This window comes from Scylla paramamosain, chromosome 6, assembly GCF_035594125.1.
Source record: "Scylla paramamosain isolate STU-SP2022 chromosome 6, ASM3559412v1, whole genome shotgun sequence".
NCBI classification, from domain to species: domain Eukaryota; kingdom Metazoa; phylum Arthropoda; class Malacostraca; order Decapoda; family Portunidae; genus Scylla; species Scylla paramamosain.
Genome location: NC_087156.1, coordinates 7,120,001 through 7,127,500, shown reverse-complemented (window position 1 = coordinate 7,127,500; position 7,500 = coordinate 7,120,001). Strand labels below are relative to the sequence as shown.

Sequence of the window (7,500 nt, the reverse complement as noted above, 5' to 3'; positions counted from 1 at the left end):
GACACTCCCTGGCGGCAGGCAGCGCGCGACGGTCAGGATCAGTGCTGCCGCGCTCCCCGTCCATGCTGCTCTGAAAGGCTTGTTTTTGTTTTTGTTTTTTTTACGATTAATTGCAAAATGTGTTCTCATTTTTAGTGTCATTGTGGGGTCTGCTTGAGAGAGAGAGAGAGAGAGAGAGAGAGAGAGAGAGAGAGAGAGAGAGAGAGAGAGAGAGAGAGAGAGAGAGAGAGAGAGAGAGAGAGAGAGAGAGAGACGAACTGTACAGCAATATCGGGAATGAGAAGAAAAATTAATACTGTAAATACGAGATTAAGAGGAAAATGTGTTTTAAAGTTTTGATCACCACGATTTGCAAATGAAAAGGAAATAAGGGGAAAAAATACAAACACTTAAGGTGTATTGCATATGCCCCACACGCAGGACCCAGAAGTAAAATATTGGAAATTTTATGGCAGTAACTTTGTAATAATAATAATAATAATAATAATAATAATAATAATAATAATAATAATAATAATAATAATAATAATAACAAATTAATATAAACGATAACTCCGCGGCATGCATGCATTACATAATTTATTCCCTGCAGCTTACTAACAAAATAAATATATACATAAAGTAAGGCAAACCAAAACTTCCCCTTACACATTCAAAGAAAAGAAAAAAAAAAACTGAGGCAGAATCAAACAAAAGAGAGAGAGAGAGAGAGAGAGAGAGAGAGAGAGAGAGAGAGAGAGAGAGAGAGAGAGAGAGAGAGAGAGAGTGAGTCACCGCGAGTTTATTTTGTCAGTGAAGAGCGGGGCAGTTCCTGGAAGGGCATGTGTGCGAATGAAATGACTGGAAATAAAAAACTGGATCTTGTAAAGTGTGAAGCCACAAGAACCTCGTTGGCACAGTATTAAGAGAAGGTTCAGGTGTTAAGTGTCTTGTAGCTACTCAGCCAGGTGATTGAAGTTGGCGCGGGGCTAAAGTGTGCTTCAGCTCCTTTTGGGGGCAAGAAGAGAGGAACGATCGCCGAACGTATAAGACCTGAAAAGCGATTAAAGCGGTGTCGTGAACGGCGACTGAAATAACGAGGAGCAGAGAGAGAGAGAGAGAGAGAGAGAGAGAGAGAGAGAGAGAGAGAGAGAGAGAGTTTGAGGAGGAAGAAAAGAAGGGAGACAAGAGCCAACACAAAGAAACACAAAGAATATCAGGAGCAAAAAGGCAAAATTAGAGAATATAATAAGACCAACAAAACAGATGAAAGCGTGCAAGAAAATAGTGAGAGGAGGAAAAAGAGGAGGAGGAAGAGAAACGAAAGAAGGAACACAAAAGAATACAAGAAGAACAAACAGTAGCAGATCTGTTGGTCTTTAGAGAGTTAGTGGCGACTACAGTAATATACAGTGAGAGATATCGGATAACAAAGATGAAGGCTGTAGCAGAAGGGAGCGTAAAAGGAGAGGAAGGAGAAGGAGGAAGGAAGGAGGAGGAGGAAGAAGGATACAAAATAAAAAAAAAGCTTAATTAGATGAAAAAGATGAGAGACAAGAAATCGGAAGATGCGAGGAGGGAGGGAAGGAGGGAAGGAGGAGGAGGAGGACAAGAACTAAATAAAAAAAAAGATAAAGAAATGGATAGAGAGTAAGAAAGTGAATGATGCGGTCAAGGAAACAGAGATTGAAGAGAAAGGAAAGTAGAAACAAAAGAAAAAGGAAAATAAGTAATACAAAAAAAGATTAGCGAGAAGAAAGTAGATGATTAGAGCAAGGGCATACCAAGAGAAGAAATTAAAAGAAAAGAAGAAGAAGAAGAAAGAGAAGAAGAAGAAACAGAAGAAAAAGAAGAAGAAGAAGAAGAAGAAGACAAAGAAGAAGAAAGTAAAGGACAAGAAAGCGAATAAAGTAGGCAGAAAAATAGTGTGATGAGTAGGAAGAAGAGGACGAGGAGAAAGAGCAAGAGAGTAACAAGGACATGTAGTATTTGTTGAATCCTTCGTTAGAGTAAGATGAGACGCAATCAGTCTGCGGTTATTTCAGAAGAGAGAGAGGCCTTGTTATTTCACAGGGAGCTTCTTTTCTTCCTCTCCTCCTCCTCCTCCTCCTCCTCCTCTTCGTCCTGCAAGTCCTCGTTTTCTTTTTCATGGTTCTCGGCGTTGTCGCGGCCGTCTCCTTATTTCTCCTTTATTTCTCCCTCTTCTTGTATCTCCTGAACAGCCTCTTCCTCCTTCTCCTCCTTCTCCTCCTCCTCCTCCTCCTCCTCCTCCTCCTCCTCCTTCTCTTTCTTGTCCTCGTTCTCCTCTTGTTCCTTCTCATTTTCTTCGTCATCGTCTTTGGTGCCCGTCTTCTCCTCCTTCTCCCCCTCCCACCCACTGCCCCCACTTCTTCCTCCTCTTCCTCCTCCTCCCCCGCTTTCCTCCGTCAGAGAAAGGACGATCAGGAGACAAAGCATACATACACTTGACATCTGAGGTGTTGAACCCTCCTTGAATCTCTCTCTCTCTCTCTCTCTCTCTCTCTCTCTCTCTCTCTCTCTCTCTCTCTCTCTCTCTCTCTCTCTCTCTCTCTCTCTCTCTCTCTCTCTCTCTCTCTCTCTCTCTCTCTCTCGACAACCAATGTGACAGAAATAAACTCGACAGCTCAGCATCTCCACGCACCGTGATGACGACTTCTCTCACTTTAATGAAGGCTTCGACAAATGTTACGCTTCCCTTCCTCTCCTCATCGGAAGCTTTTCGCTCAACCTATTTTCTGTCTTCACTTTCATTACCTGCAACTTTCCTGCGGTTCCTCCCTTGACCTTGTTCTGCGATTTTTTTTTTTTTTTACTTTATTGTTATTAGATTTATCTCGTGTCACAATGACCTTGGGGATGTAATGGGTGTGGAGTTTTTCTCTTCTTTTTTTTAGGAGCCATTGTACGAATTGAACATGAGCTGGCGCTAATTTCTGTTTTATAGTGATACATTTGGAGGGCACTCGTTAATTTTCAATGCCCCTTGACTCGAGTTGCAATCGAAGGCAAAAAGTATCATGTGCTATATTTAGAGCAATTTACACCACTTCACGACACACGACTCCTCGTTACCCAGATGACCTCCTCACAGGGTGATTCAGCGTTGTTATGAAAATGGGAACTACTACCAGACTTGATACATGTTATTTTAATGACGTATTTTGTTGTTCATTATTAAGAATTATATTTCCATTACTTGTATATAAAGATGTAAGAAATAAGGGAAGCTGCAAGAAGCCATCAGGCTTACACGTGGCATCCCCTGTGTATGATCAATTTATTCTGTAAGGGAGGTCATATTCATTCCAGTTTAATTTAATCCTTTTCCCTTCTTCTTCCCCAACCCCATGTTATACAAATCAGTTTTGTTGTAATGTCTTGCCTTGGGATGACAAGTCCAGGATGAACCTCATTATTTACTCATTTCTCGGCCTCCACATCAGCGTTATTTATTTTGGTGGAAATGTTCAATGTTATTAATTTCCACCTCATGTTAAGACAATGCCCACCAGATTCCCTGTCAGGCAGCTGGGTTTGAGTGCGTGGAGGTGAAGGTGGAAGGAGTCGTGTGACCTTCACGCCTTTACATCAGTGCACTGATTCATATGTGTGTGTATGAGGTTGGGTAGATGAGTAAGTGGTTGTGCGATTAAATTTTCGGCATCTTATTCCTTTAATTTATCTCTTTTGTCCTATTGTTTTCAACAATTAAATAGGTAATTTCTAAATTACATTTTTCATGAGTGGTGTCATAAATCGCTGTTCTCGAACTGCCGCTTTAAAATCAAACATTAAACCAATCAATCTATACGGTTACTGTCATTCAGACGTCATCCGCTAGAGACAAATCAGCGTCGCGTGGGTGAGTCACGCCGATTCAATGAAAATGACGCATTACTTCCTCCTGTTTATCGTCCCTCTTTCAATAAATAATTCAGAAAAAAAAAAAAATAAATAAATATATATATATATATATATATATATATATATATATATATATATATATATATATATATATATATATATATATATATATATATATATATATATATATATATATATATATATATATATATATATATATATATATATATATATATATATATATATATATATATATATATATATATATATATATATATATATATATATATATATATATATATATATATATATATATATATATATATATATATATATATATATATATATATATATATATATATATATATATATATATATATATATATATATATATATATATTTTGTACTGAAAATTGAGCTTCCATCTGAAATGCCTCGAAGGTTCCCCGAGTCTTGCTGAGCATATTTAATTAACCAAGTCCTTATTGAGCTTAATTATTTCGTTACTCCTCTGGCGCTCACCTGAATTTCATTCGATATTTCACAGAATTTGTGGATGATTTATTATTTGAGGCGCGGGTGGCTACGTTGACAATGGAAACGCCTTTCTCTGCAAGGAAACCTGAATTTAGTTCGATAATTTTAGACTTATAAATCTCTTCAAAATCGTAATATTATTTGATCCGGGCCTTTTATATTTTCATGCATTCTGTGTTCTGGAGCTCCTTTATACGTGTTTGGATGAAAGACAACAGGAAAATACTTTTGATATAAAGAAGCATGCCTAGTGTGTGTGTGTGTGTGTGAGTGGGTGTGTGGGTTCATATGTACGTGCGTGCGTGAGTGCCTGCGCGAGAGCGTGGATACGTTCCTGTACGTATGTATAAGTAAATAATGACACATGTGTTATACATGTAGATACATGAAGTAAATTATATTTTTGTAAAAACACCGACTTCTTCGTCCTTAATTTAAAATATCAGACAGTCGTGTATTCTTGGGCTAAAAAATTTTACATGTCATCTGACTTATGTGTTAAAGAAACAAAACATTTACTCTTCCTAATTTGCTGCACCATATCTGTTCACTCATCTTGTCAGTGAGGTATCTGGAAATAGATGAGGATTATTAGATAAACATCATTCATCTTTTCCCTTGTCATTGTACAATTTTGTGGACTGACAGAGTAATGTCTTAAGTACTGGAAAGTACTTAAGTACTGAAAATACTGCTGTATTTAAGATGGGGAGGAGTTAATATACAGCAGCGATTGACAGAGAGAGAGAGAGAGAGAGAGAGAGAGAGAGAGAGAGAGAGAGAGAGAGAGAGAGAGAGAGAGAGAGAGAGAGAGAGAGAGAAAGTACTTACACTATCGAAAGTAATCTTGGTTTAGTTAGGTATAAGACCTCAGATGTTTTCAGTGACATTCACATTACTTTCCAAGCACACGAATCGAGGGTGGACATGTACTACAAGCAAAGTAGTGAACACCATCATGACAGGCGCTGCAAAACAAGTATCTCGTCTAGCATGCTTAACAGGATGCTGGGTCATCTGGTGGTGGCCGCAGAGGTGGTGAAGGAGGAGGAGATTGAGAAGAGTAAGCATGTTCTTCCAGTTGTAAGCTGATTCTTTACTTTCCTCCACTTTGTTTATATACGTTGTTTATGCTGAAGTATGTTGGATATTTGTTACGGCGCATTAAATCAACCAATTAATGGATCAACTCACATCCAGGACAAGCGGACACCCTCACACCACCTCCACTCTGACCACCTCGTCGATTTTTACTGTCTCATTGAACCAATTTATGTATTTTGAAGTCAACTTTTTATTTTTTTTGGATGAAGGAATCAGTTATTTTGCAGCGGCAGCCTTGGATTCTCCTCATCTGTATAAATATGTTGCATTTTTTACAAAGTTGCTAGCTAAAAATTTGTGTACCTTTTCCTTCCTGAGTTAAAAGTTTAAGGAAGGATGTGGGTACTTTTCTTTGTCACCCCCAATAGTATTCCATCCTTTACAACGTCCGTCGTGGCCCTAGTCTTGGGTACGCTTTGTGTGTGTGTGTGTGTGTGTGTGTGTGTGTGTGTGTGTGTGTGTGTGTGTTTAAGTGTAGGTGGGTGAGAACGTTTTCACTTTTCAATGGTGAGAAGACTGGAGTCCAAAGCTTTCCATTTCTTCAGTTTTTTTTTTTTTTTTTTTTCTCCTCTTAGGGATCCGGTCACTTCACTTCCCTTGATTTTCCTCTGCTTTTATACCTCAAGCAATTTCTTAAAAGTCTTGGTCACTGTTAAAGAAAATCTAACATTTTTTTTTCAGTGTTCCGCTTGGAAATAATGTAATAATTTCTATTCTGTATCAGACTAACCTTAGAAAGGTTAGTAGATCAATCCTACAAATAATATTTATACGGATTGAGATGAGAATGTACTGTTTTTAACGCAAAATTCAATATCACGTGTTTAACCGAAAGGAGAGCAGTACACTGATATTTAGGAGAGTTCCTTCAATGTATAAGAATTTCATGAATATTATGTGTGTAAGAATTTCATTACGGAACGTGGAAGGATCCCTTATGTAACCTTTCTTTTCTGTCTCTGAAGCAACTGGGAATGAGTGAAGAGTCATGTTATGTAGAGAAAATAATAAGAAAAAGCCCTGTTTTCTTTCTCATCACATGTGGGAATGAGTGAGCGGAGAAATGTGGAATCACGCCGTGGTTCCCTGGTCGTGCTGTGTTTGTGTGTGGCTCGCTTGATGTGTGTCTTGCCGCGACGTGTTTATCGGAGGGATGCCGCTCCGGTCTCCCTGGTTTCAATGGGTCCTCGAGGCCGCTGTCGCCTTCAGGAGACAACACGTCCAATACCTAAGAGGGAGCCGATGTGGCGGTGTCGCTTAGCTGTATCTTTGTCAGGTTACATCATTCCTGCCCTATTGTCACCTGTCGGCATCCTATCATTGCTCGCGGTGTTGGTGATCGTTTTGTCCGGCGGCCCCGTTCATCATGCCGCGCCTCCATCCCTGCCTCCTTATCGTTTGGTCATGAGCCGGTGGCCGTTATGGCGAGATTAATCTTATGATGAAGCGTTTCCTCTTTGCCATCTGTCGACAGAAGCGGCATCAGGTGTTCTCTTGTGATCCATCCTACATATGTTAAACCTCCGGTCATGCATGGGTTATTTGCGTCAAGCCGGCCAGCGACATCCAAGGATATTAATAAGCATCCATCTTGGAGCACACGTTATGTCCTGGCTGCCAATATCAATGGTGGAGGAGGACACTGGCTCGTGATCAATGCTGTGAGCGTCAGTTACTCACTCAGCCACGTGATTTACATAGAGATGTAGCCGGCACACGCCGTATCCTCACAAGGCACGCGTCCTCCTCAACACCAACATACATTCCTCCACTCCATATCTCACCCGATATCAGCGTCAGGATTCTTGGTATACTCATCACAGCAGCCCTTTGTATAGCGGCAGCCTGTAGGTGTTCCCTTGCCTCTGTGATGCCGCCACCAAGTTGTTATATGGTATTTTGTGACATTTAAATATTGCTAGTCTACATATGCACATTTACAATTCAAAACTGGGAATTTTATGAGGTTTCCGAAGCAATAATTTGATCTCTCCA

General features: G+C 39.6%; 1 protein-coding gene across 5 annotated transcripts in view; it reads left to right on the top strand.

The window, feature by feature from the left end:
- Positions 1-7,500, top strand: part of LOC135101270 (kin of IRRE-like protein 2) — a 350,738-nt gene that overhangs the window by 96,485 nt on the left and 246,753 nt on the right. The gene's annotated exons all lie outside the window — the stretch shown is intronic.